The sequence below is a fragment of the Ostrea edulis genome, chromosome 1 (genome assembly GCF_947568905.1).
Source record: "Ostrea edulis chromosome 1, xbOstEdul1.1, whole genome shotgun sequence".
NCBI lineage: Eukaryota > Metazoa > Mollusca > Bivalvia > Ostreida > Ostreidae > Ostrea > Ostrea edulis.
In genome coordinates, this window is record NC_079164.1 from 110,692,362 (window position 1) to 110,704,992 (window position 12,631).

At 37.1% G+C, this 12,631-nt stretch overlaps 1 protein-coding gene and 1 long non-coding RNA gene across 2 annotated transcripts in view; one reads left to right on the plus strand and one right to left on the minus strand.

Moving 5' to 3' along the window:
• The window catches only part of LOC130048670 (peroxidasin-like), a 416,263-nt gene that overhangs the window by 383,806 nt on the left and 19,826 nt on the right, over nucleotides 1–12,631 (plus strand). The gene's annotated exons all lie outside the window — the stretch shown is intronic.
• On the minus strand, nucleotides 1,613–4,720 carry LOC130051326 (uncharacterized). Its single transcript, XR_008799792.1, has 2 exons — nucleotides 4,017–4,720; nucleotides 1,613–1,840 (listed from the first exon to the last, which is right to left on the minus strand). It is a non-coding gene; the product is annotated as an uncharacterized LOC130051326 (long non-coding RNA).

Genomic DNA, 12,631 nt, shown 5'->3' on the forward strand with positions numbered 1-12,631 from the left:
CTTATTGCCTGATCAATTGTAAAAGATGACTTCCTGTTTTTGATGATTCGTTGATCCCTAACAGGAATTAATGCCCTTAAAAATTTTAAATTTAGCGTAGAAATTTACAACTCCTAAAGTATTTGTTGTAGGAAGACAGGACCAACTGAAGTGACATCCCTGACCTTTGACCTTGAAAATTAGGTCAAGGTCAAAGGTGAAGGTCATCTAGAAACTTTGAAAATAAGCAATTTTTATACCATCTAAAGCATATAAGGTACACATTTTTTTGTATTCAGAGACATTGTTTGAATGTCTGAAAAGGTGGAAAGACCTCTAATTGTTCGCGAACAATTAGGATTACTAGTTATTATTATTTGTCTTCTTTTCTTTCCGCCGCGAGAAGCTTTTGACGTCTTAAGACTTATCGAAAATCAATGTAGACCATCCTTTTCGACATCTCGAAACATGCTCAGATTTGACCCTGCGTAACTGAACTTTGACCTTTAACGAACTTGGAGGACTTTACGCGAAAAACCCTTGTTATCGGTTCTTCTCGAAAACCGTGAATGATAGGAGCATCCGACCTTTTCCAGAACATAGAGACGACTTGGTCCAATTGACATGGGAATTCAACCAAAGGATTCGAGGACCCTTTCAGGAAGTTAGTACCCCTCGTGTTTTACGGTTTCTGCGTAAGAAATTGTCGACTCCTAAAGTATTCGTCGTAGAGACACCGAACCCACTGGAGCGGGTTGGGTGACCTTGACCTTGAAAAATAGGTCAAGGTCAAAGGTCAAGGTCACCCAGAAAGACCAGAAAATGGCACATTTTATACGCTCTTTCACGCTTCAGATAGCATCGAAATATCACATGGGTCAGCATGGAATTCTAGACTGGTCTGGGTATCATGAATGTCAACTCTGAACTTTGACCACTCTGCGAATGTCGGCGACTTAACGTCAAAAACCCCGTTATCGCTACTCCTGCTAAACTGCAAGTCGTGGAGATCCGAGACCTTGACCGACGAATTCAAGATGAAACACTCTCGCACAGAGAAATCGACCGAGGGAAACCGAGAACCCCGAAGCACGGTTTTCGCCCCCGAAAGTCTCCGACGTCGTCGTTCGAGCCCACAACTTCTTCACGGATGTAGATAGAGACGCGGGACCACTTAAACGAAGCCCCATGACCTCTCTGACCTTCAAAATGGGGTCAATGTCAAAGGTCAAGGTCACACTTTCTCTCCCATGGGTTTTTAAAGTTTGACCTTGAAAGTGGGTCAAGGTCAAAGGTCAAGGTCACGCATCCAGGGGCCAGTTTCCACGAGTAAGGCCAACCCACCCATCACGCCTGTCGTCCCCAAGGAAGAACTCCCCCACCCTTCAAGTGATCTGTCTGTGATCAGCTGTTTAAATACACTATTTTGACCGGTCTCATGCCATGCAACAATTACAGGATTCTAGCTAATCTGACTGACACCTACACATCTGACCTACACCCATTTCTTCCATTTCTTGACTGTCTTGTCAATCAAACATGAATTCCATTTACATTCATGAAAAGACATAGGCCAGATTCAATTGTCTGCCTGCATCAACATAAAGACTAAGTTGGGTTTTTTTTTGGATAATCATGATGCAACTTTACTTGACAGTTGAACTCATTGACATTCCATCCTGACTGTCATTGTAAACAAATAAACACTTACCTGCAGGATCAGATGGGATGCAGTACTCCTAATTCTCCGTTCAGATATCCTACATGCACTCAGACACTTTCTAATTCACCGGCCGCCATTTTGGTTGTTTGTTGTCAAAGCCTATAAATCCGTATATGCATGCCTCCTTGGGTGAAATGACTGAAAGACATTGTCTCCGTGAATTAAAACACATAGAATGAGCCATTAAAAACTGTATATTCAATTCCACAATCCACAACACACACGGTCAAATCCAGTGCATCTTCACAACATCAACATGAGGCTTGTAGACTCCCAGCATGCACCAGCAGTTACTACAATCTAGGAAAATGTCACATCCGGTTTCTTTGCACCTCCAAATATCCTATCTAACAGGTCCAAAGTCACCCCAAACACCTGCACAAGTCCCATTACACTTTTTACCTGATATGTGCATATGTGCTGGCTACCCAACACCCACACCCCTTTTCTCCTTCAAATTTGACGGGTACTTAATGCGAAACCAAGCATTGAACACACTTCAACACTCAAATTTAGGCGGCAAATTTTAATTTCTTTTCTAGCCAAATCAATTTTTTTTGGCCTCATTTGACCTACTGAAGAATGGATCAAGATCAAAGGTCAAGAAACAAATCCAGAAAAGGTGGAAAGACCTCTAATTGTTCGCGAACAATTAGGATTACTAGTTAGGTCTTTCCACCTTTCTGTGGAAAGACCTATTGATATTCTTCTGTTTATTATTAGGGCTTTCCACCTTTCAGTGGAAAGTCCTATTGTTATTGTTCTGTTTATTATTATTATTATTATTATTATTATTTTCCTGCCGTCAAAAAAAATCTTCGTCTTAAGACTTATCGAAAAACTTTATAGTCCATCATATAGTACTTCTTGAGAAACGAATACAGTTCACCCTGCGTAATTGAACTTTGACCCCTTACGGAGTTATTTGACCTTTCGCAGAAATCATTGTTAGCACTTCTACTTTGTAACCGTAAATGATAGGAGGATGAAACCTTTTCTAAAACATAGAGGGTAATTAGTAGAAGCGAAGAATTTCAAATGAAGGGATTCGGTGTCCCCTAAAGGGAGTTAATGCCCCCTCATGTTTTGCGATTTGTCCCCTACAAATTGACGACTCCTAAAGTCTTCGTCGTAGAGAGACGGAACCCACTGGGACGGGTTGGGTGACCTTGACCTTGAAAAAGTAGGTCAAGGCCAAAGGTCAAGGTCATCCAGAATGGCCAGAAAATGGCACTTTTTATACGCTCTTTCACGCTTCAGATAGCATCGAAATATCACATGGGTCAGCAAGGAATTTTGGACCGGTCTCGGCATCACGAATGTCAACTCTGAACTTTGACCACTCTGCGAATGGCGGCGACTAAACGTCGAAAACCCCGTTATCGCTACTCTCACTAGACCGCAAGTCGTGGAGAGGCGAGACCTTCGCCGACGAATTCCAGATGAAACGCTCTCGCACAGAAAAGTTGACCGAGGGAAACCGAGAACCCCGAAGCACGGTTCTCGCCCCCGAAAGTCTCCGACGTCGTCGTTCGAGCCCACAACTTCTTCACGGATGTAGATAGGGATGCGGGACCACTTAAACGAAGCCCCGTGACCTCTCTGACCTTCAAAATGAGGTCAAGGTCAAAGGTCAAGGTCACACTTTCTCCCCCATGTGTTTTTGAGGTTTGACCTTGAAAGTGGGTCAAGGTCAAAGGTCAAGGTCACGCATCCAGGGGCCAGTCTCCACGAGTAAGGCCAACCCACCCATCACGCCTGTCGTCCCCAAGGAAGAAACCCCCCACCCTTCAAGTGATCTGTCTGTCATCAGCTGTTTATAATACACTATTTTGACCGGTTTCATGCCCAACAACAGGATTTTTGAGGTTTGACCTTGAAAGTGGGTCAAGGTCAAAGGTCAAGGTCACGCATCCAGGGGCCAGTCTCCACGAGTAAGGCCAACCCACCCATCACGCCTGTCGTCCCCAAGGAAGAAATCCCCCACCCTTCAAGTGATCTGATTGTGATCAGCTGTTTCAATACACTATTTTGACCGGTCTCATGCCATGCAACAATTACAGGATTCTAGCTAATCTGACCTACACCTACACATCTGACCTACACCCACTTCTTCCATCTCTTGACTGTCTTGTCAATCAAACATGAATTCCATTTACATTCATGAAAAGACATAGGCCAGATTCAATTGTCTGCCTGCATCAACATAAAGACTAAGTTGTTTTTTTTTTGATAATGATGATGCAACTTTACTCGACAGTTGAACTCATTGACATTCCATCCCGACTGTCATTGTAAACAAATAAACACTTACCTGCAGGATCAGATGGGATGCAGTACTCCTATTCTCCGTTCAGATATCCTACATGCACTCAGACACTTTCTAATTCACCGGCCGCCATTTTGGTTGTTTGTTGTCAAAGCCTATCAATCCGTATACGCATGCCTCCTTGGGTGAAATGACTGAAAGACATTGTCTCCGTGAATTAGAACACATAGGATGAGCCATTACAAACTGTATATTCAATTCCACAATCCACAACACACACGGTCAAATCCAGTGCATCTTCACAACATCTGACAACATGAGGCTTGTATAGACTCCCAGCATGCACCAGCAGTTACTACAATCTAGGGAAATGGCACATCCGGTTTCTTTGCACCTCCAAATATCACATCTAACAGGTCTAAAGTCACCCCAAACACCTGCACAAGTCCCATTACACTTTTACCTGATATGTGCCGGCTATGCAACACTCGCACCCTTTTTTTCCAAATATTTGACCGGTACTATCGTGCGAAACCAAGGCCTTAATCTCCAACACTACAACACTCAAGGCGGCAAATTTGAATTTCTTTTCTAGCCAAATCCATTTTTTTTTTTTTTTTTGGTGAGGGTGGGGTGGGGTAGGGTGGGGGTGCTTTTAGCATTTCAACACTACTGAAAAACCGCTAGAAGGTGGGAAGCCCTCTAATTGTTCGCGAACAATTAGGATCACTAGTTATTATTATTATTTTTCCTCCCCGTGATTTTGAGTTTCAAGATTTATCGAAAAGATTTATAGCCCATAAGAATGTACTCCTTAAAAGATTTTGGCAGTTCACCCTGCGTATATGAACGTTGACCCCTCAAGGAGTTATTACCCCTTTTGCAATAAAAGCTTGTTATCACTACTCCTCCGAAATCGTACACCGTAAAGATACCAAACCTTCACCAATGTCTTCGACTAGTCAAGGAGACTCTTCAATCTATTCATTGCGAAATGATTCTTCGACCCCTTTTATGAGTTATTGCCCCTGGAAGTTTTTGATTTTTACAAATAATTGAAAATTTTTAAAACCATTTATCCTAGAGACATGGGACTAACTGCATTAGAATCTTCATTCTTTGACCTTTTGATTTATATCAAGGTCAAAGGTCAAGGTCATTCAAAATATGAGAAATTTAGCTCTTTTTATATCTCTTTTGTCTTTCAACATATACTACATATCATTGTATCTTTAGTATGTCCTTTTAAATATATTTTAAAGATTTAATTCCTGTACCTTAAGACTGACCCCTTTAATAGTTATTGCCCCTTAGAGTATTAACCTTGTTATCACTACTCCTCCGAAATCGTACACCGTAAAGATACCAAACCTTCACCAATGTCTTCGACTAGTCAAGGAGACTCTTCAATCTATTCATTGCGAAATGATTCTTCGACCCCTTTTATGAGTTATTGCCCCTGAAGGTTTTTGATTTTTACAAATAATTGAAAAAATTTAAAACCATTTATCCTAGAGACATGGGACCAACTGCATTAGAATCTTCATCCTTTGACCTTTTAATTTATGTCAAGGTCAAAGGTCAAGGTCATTCAAAATATGAGAAATTTAGCTCTTTTTATATCTCTTTTGTCTTTCAACATATACTACATATTGCATCTTTCGTATGTCCTTTTAAATTTATTTTAAAGATTTAATTCCTGTACCGTGAGATTGACCCCTTTACAAGTTCTTGCCCTTTACAGTATTAACCTTGTTATCGCTACTCCTCTGAAACCATAGACCGTAGAGACACCAAACCTTCACCAATGTCTTCAACTATTCAAGGAGACTCTTCAATCTATTCATTGCGAAAATATTCTTCGACCCCTTTTATGAGTTATTGCCTCTGAAAGTTTTTCATTTTTAGAAATAATTGAAAAAAAATTAAAACCATTTATCCTAGAGACATGGGACCAACTGCATTAGAATCTTCATCCTTTGACCTTTTAATTTATGTCAAGGTCAAAGGTCAAGGTCATTCAAAATATGAGAAATTTAGCTCTTTTTATATCTCTTTTGTCTTTCAACATATACTACATATCATTGCATCTTTAGTATGTCCTTTTAAATCTATTTTAAAGATTTAATTCCTGTACCCTAAGATTGACCCCTTTACAAGTTATTGCCCTTTACAGTATTAACCTTGTTATCGCTACTCCTCTGAAACCATAGACCGTAGAGACACCAATCCTTCACCAATGTCTTCAACTATTAAAGGAGACTCTTCAATCTATTCATTCCGAAATGATTCTTCGACCCCTTTTATGAGTTATTGCCCCTGAAAGTTTTTGATTTTTACAAATAATTGAAAAAAATTAAAACCATTTATCCTAGAGACATGGGACTAACTGCATTAGAATCTTCATCTTTTGACCTTTTAATGTATGTCAAGGTCAAAGGTCAAGGTCATTCAAAATATGAGAAATTTAGCTCTTTTTATATCTCTTTTGTCTTTCAACATATACTACATATTATTGCATCTTTAGTATGTCCTTTTAAATCTATTTTAAAGATTTAATTCCTGTACCCTAAGATTGACCCCTTTAAAAGTTATTGAAACCATAGACCATAGAGACACCATACCTTCACCAATGTCTTCGGTTTCTCAAAACACAACTTCAACCTATTCAGTGTGAAAGGATCCGCTGACCCCTTATGTGAGTTATTGCCCTTTTATGTGTTTGTGCTAATCGTTAACTTTTAAACGGATAATCATAGAAACATGGGACCAACTGCAATGTGATCATTGACCTTTGACCTTGAATATTAGGTAAAGGTCAAAGGTCAAGGTCACTTCAAATATTGAGAATTTAGCTCTTTTTATACTCTTTTATCTTTCAACATACATCATTTTTCATTGCATCATTAGTATGTTCTTTTAAAACCAATTAAAACTTCTTTCTTGGCCCTTAAGCCGGCCTCCTTTAAAAATGATTGCCCATCTTACAAATAAAGCTTGTTATCACTAGTCCTTCGAAACCGTTAACCCTGGAGATACCAAACCTTAATCATTAATGTTTTGTACTGATTTAGTAGACTTCAATCTATTCAGTGCGAAAAGATTCACCAACCCCTTTAAATAGTTATGGCCCCTGAAAGTTTTCCAAGTTTACATTGACTTGAAAGTTTTTTGGCCTCATTTGACCTACTGAAGAATAGATCAAGATTGAAGGTCAAGAAACAAATCCAGAAAAGGTGGAAAGACCTCTAATTGTTCGCGAATAATTAGGATTACTAGTTAGGTCTTTCCACCTTTCTGTGGAAAGACCTATTGATATTCTTCTGTTTAATATTATTATTAGGTCTTTCCACCTTTCTGTGGAAAGACCTATTGATATTCTTCTGTTTATTATTATTATTATTTTTCCTCCGCGTGATTTTGAGTTTCAAGATTTTTCGAAAAGATTTATAGTCCATAAGAATGTACTCCTTAAAAGATTTTGGCAGTTCACCCTGCGTATATGAACTTTGACCCCTCAAGGAGTTATTGCCCCTTTTGCAATAAAAGCTTGTTATCGCTACTCCTCCGAAACCGTACACCGTAAAGATACCAAACCTTCACTAATGTCTTCGACTAGTCAAGGAGACTCTTCAATCTATTCATTGCGAAATGATTCTTCGACCCCTTTTATGAGTTATTGCCCCTGAAAGTTTTTGATTTTTACAAATAATTGAAAAAATTTAAAACCATTTATCCTAGAGACATGGGACTAACTGCATTAGAATCTTCATCCTTTGACCTTTTGATTTATATCAAGGTCAAAGGTCAAGGTCATTCAAAATATGAGAAATTTAGCTCTTTTTAGATCTCTTTTGTCTTTCAACATATACTACATATCATTGCATCTTTAGTATGTCCTTTTAAATCTATTTTAAAGATTTAATTTCTGTACCTTAAGACTGACCCTTTTAAAAGTTATTGCCCCTTAGAGTATTAACCTTGTTATCGTTACTCCTCCGAAACCGTACACCGTAAAGATACCAAACCTTCACCAATGTCTTCGACTAGTGAAGGAGACTCTTCAATCTATTCATTGCAAAAAGATTCTTCGACCCCTTTTATGAGTTATTGCCCCTGAAAGTTTTTGATTTTTACAAATAATTGAAAAAATTTAAAACCATTTATCCTAGAGACATGGGACTAACTGCATTAGAATCTTCATCCTTTGACCTTTTGATTTATATCAAGGTCAAAGGTCAAGGTCATTCAAAATATGAGAAATTTAGCTCTTTTTAGATCTCTTTTGTCTTTCAACATATACTACATATCATTGCATCTTTAGTACGTCCTTTTAAATCTATTTTAAAGATTTAATTTCTGTACCTTAAGACTGACCCTTTTAAAAGTTATTGCCCCTTAGAGTATTAACCTTGTTATCGCTACTCCTCCGAAACCGTACACCGTAAAGATACCAAACCTTCACCAATGTCTTCGACTAGTGAAGGAGACTCTTCAATCTATTCATTGCAAAAAGATTCTTCGACCCCTTTTATGAGTTATTGCCCCTGAAAGTTTTTAATTTTTACAAATAATTGAAAAAATTTAAAACCATTTATCCTAGAGACATGGGACCAACTGCATTAGAATCTTCATCCTTTGACCTTTTAATTTATGTCAAGGTCAAAGGTCAAGGTCATTCAAAATATGAGAAATTTAGCTCTTTTTATATCTCTTTTGTCTTTCAACATATATTACATATCATTGCATCTTTAGTATGTCCTTTTAAATCTATTTTGAAGATTTAATTCCTGTACCCTAAGATTGACCCCTTTAAAAGTTATTGCCCTTTACAGTATTAACCTTGTTATCGCTACTCCTCTGAAACCATAGACCGTAGAGACACCAAACCTTCACCAATGTCTTCAACTATTCAAGGAGACTCATCAATCTATTCATTGTGAAAATATTCTTCGACCCCTTTTATGAGTTATTGCCCCTGAAAGTTTTTGATTTTTACAAATAATTATAAAAAATTAAAACCATTTATCCCAGAGACATGGGACCAACTGCATTAGAATCTCCATTCTTTGACCTTTTAATTTATGTCAAGGTCAAAGGTCAAGGTCATTCAAAATATGAGAAATTTAGCTCTTTTTAAATCTCTTTTGTCTTTCAACATATACTACATATAATTGAATCTTTAGTATGTCCTTTTAAATCCATTTTAAAGATTTGATACCTGTACCCTAAGACTGACGCCTTTAAAAGTTATTGCTCCTTACATTATTAACCTTGTTATCGCTACCCCTTTGAAACCATAGACCATAAAGACACCAAACCTTCACCAATGTCTTCGGTTTCTCAAAGCACAACTTCAACATTTTCAGTGTGAAAGGATCCGCTGACCCCTTATATGAGTTATTGCCCTTTTATGTGTTTGTGCTAATCGTTAACTTTTAAACGGATAATCATAGAAACATGGGACCAACTGCAATGTGATCATTGACCTTTGACCCTGAATATTAGGTGAAGGTCAAATGTCAAAGTTACTTCAAATATTGAGAATTTAGCTCTTTTTATATCTCTTTTGTCTTTCAACATACATCATTTTTCATTGCATCATTAGTATGTTCTTTTAAAACCGATTAAAACATCTTTCTTGGCCCTTAAGCCGGGCTCCTTTAAAAATTATTGCCCATCTTACAAATAAAGCTTGTTATCACTAGTCCTTCGAAACCGTTAACCCTGGAGATACCAAACCTTAATCATTAATGTTTTGTACTGATTTAGTAGACTCTTCAATCTATTCAGTGCGAAACGATTCACCAACCCCTTTAAATAGTTATGGCCCCTGAAAGTTTTCCAAGTTTACATTGACTTGAAAGTTTTTTGGCCTCATTTGACCTACTGAAGAATGGATCAAGATTGAAGGTCAAGAAACAAATCCAGAAAAGGTGGAAAGACCTCTAATTGTTCGCAAACAATTAGGATTACTAGTTATTATTATTATTATTTTTCCTCCGCGTGATTTTGAGTTTCAAGATTTATCGAAAAGATTTATAGTCCATAAGAATGTACTCCTTAAAAGATTTTGGCAGTTCACCCTGCGTATATGAACTTTGACCCCTCAATGAGTTATTGCCCCTTTTGCAATAAAAGCTTGTTATCGCTACTCCTCCGAAACCGTACACCGTAAAGATACCAAACCTTCACCAATGTCTTCGACTAGTCAAGCAGACTCTTCAATCTATTCATTGCGATATGATTCTTCGACCCCTTTTATGAGTTATTGCCCCTGAAAGTTTTTAATTTTTACAAATAATTGAAAAAAATTAAAACCATTTATCCTAGAGACATGGGACCAACTGCATTAGAATCTTCATCCTTTGACCTTTTGATTTATATCAAGGTCAAAGGTCAAGGTCATTCAAAATATGAGAAATTTAACTCTTTTTATATCTCTTTTGTCTTTCAACATATACTACATATCATTGCATCTTTAGTATGTCCTTTTAAATCTATTTTAAAGATTTAATTCCTGTACCTTAAGACTGACCCCTTTAAAAGTTATTGCCCCTTAGAGTTTTAACCTTGTTATCGCTACTCCTCCGAAACCGTACACCGTAAAGATACCAAACCTTCACCAATGTCTTTGACTAGTCAAGGAGACTCTTCAATATATTCATTGCAAAAAGATTCTTCGACCCCTTTTATGAGTTATTGCACCTGAAAGTTTTTAATTTTTACAAATAATTGAAAAAAATTAAAACCATTTATCCTAGAGACATGGGACCAACTGCATTAGAATCTTCATCCTTTGACCTTTTAATTTATGTCAAGGTCAAAGGTCAAGGTCATTCAAAATATGAGAAATTTAGCTCTTTTTATATCTCTTTTGTCTTTCAACATATACTACATATCATAGCATCTTTAGTATGTCCTTTTAAATCTATTTTAAAGATTTAATTCCTGTACCCTAAGATTGACCCCTTTAAAAGTTATTACCCTTTACAGTATTAACCTTGTTATCGCTACTCCTCTGAAATCATAGACCGTAGAGACACCAAACCTTCACCAATGTCTTCAACTATTCAAGGAGACTCTTCAATCTATTCATTGTGAAAATATTCTTCGACCCCTTTTATGAGGTATTGCCCCTGAAAGTTTTTAATTTTTACAAATAATTGAAAAAATTTAAAAGCATTTATCCTAGAGACACTAGATTAACTGCATTAGAATCTTCATCCTTTGACCTTTTAATTTATAACAAGGTCAAAGGTCAAGGTCATTCAAAATATGAGAAATTTAGCTCTTTTTATATCTCTTTTGTCTTTCAACATATACTACATATCATTGCATCTTTAGTATGTCCTTTTAAATCTATTTTAAAGATTTAATTCCTGTACCTTAAGACTAACCCCTTTAAAAGTCATTGCCCCTTACAGAATTAACCTTGTTATCGCTACTCCTCTGAAACCATAGACCGTAGAGACACCAAACCTTCACCAATGTCTTCGACTAGTCAAGGAGACTCTTCAATCTTTTCATTGCGAAAAGATTCTTCGACCCCTTTTATGAGTTATTGCCCCTGAAAGTTTTTGATTTTTACAAATAATTAAAAAAATTTAAAACCATTTATCCTAGAGACATGGGACCAACTGCATTAGAATCTTTATCCTTTGACCTTTTAATTTATGTCAAGGTCAAAGGTCAAGGTCATTCAAAATATGAGAATTTTAGCTTTTTTTATATTTCTTTTGTCTTTCAACATATACTACATATAATTGCATTTTAGTATGTCCTTTTAAATCCATTTTAAAGATTTAATACTTGTACCCTAAAACTGACCCCTTTAAAAGTTATTGCCCCTTACAGTATTAACCTTGTTATCGCTACTCCTTTGAAACCATAGACCATAGAGACACCAGACCTTCACCAATGCCTTCGGTTTCTCAAAGCAGAACTTCAACCTATTCAGTGTGAAAGGATCCGCTGACCCCTTATGTGAGTTATTGCCCTTTTATGTGTTTGTGCTAATCGTTAACTTTTAAACGGATAATCATAGAAACATGGGACCAACTGCAATGTGATCATTGACCTTGAATATTAGGTAAAGGTCAAAGGTCAACGTCACTTCAAATATTGAGAATTTAGCTCTTTTTATACTCTTTTGTCTTTCAACATACATCATTTTTCATTGCATCATTAGTATGTTCTTTTAAAACCAATTAAAACTTCTTTCTTGGCCCTTAAGCCGGGCTCCTTTAAAAATTATTGCCCATCTTACAAATAATGCTTGTTATCACTAGTCCTTCGAAACCGTTAACCCTGGAGATACCAAACCTTAATCATTAATGTTTTGTACTGATTTAGTAGACTTCAATCTATTCAGTGCGAAAAGATTCACCAACCCCTTTAAATAGTTATGGCCCCTGAAAGTCTTCCAAGTTTACATTGACTTGAAAGTTTTTTGGTCTCATTTGACCTACTGAAGAATAGATCAAGATTGAAGGTCAAGAAACAAATCCAGAAAAGGTGGAAAGACCTCTAATTGTTCGCGAACAATTAGGATTACTAGTTATTAGGGCTTTCCACCTTTCAGTGGAAAGTCCTATTGTTATTGTTCTGTTTATTAGGGCTTTCCACCTTTCTGTGGAAAGTCCTATTGTTATTGTTCT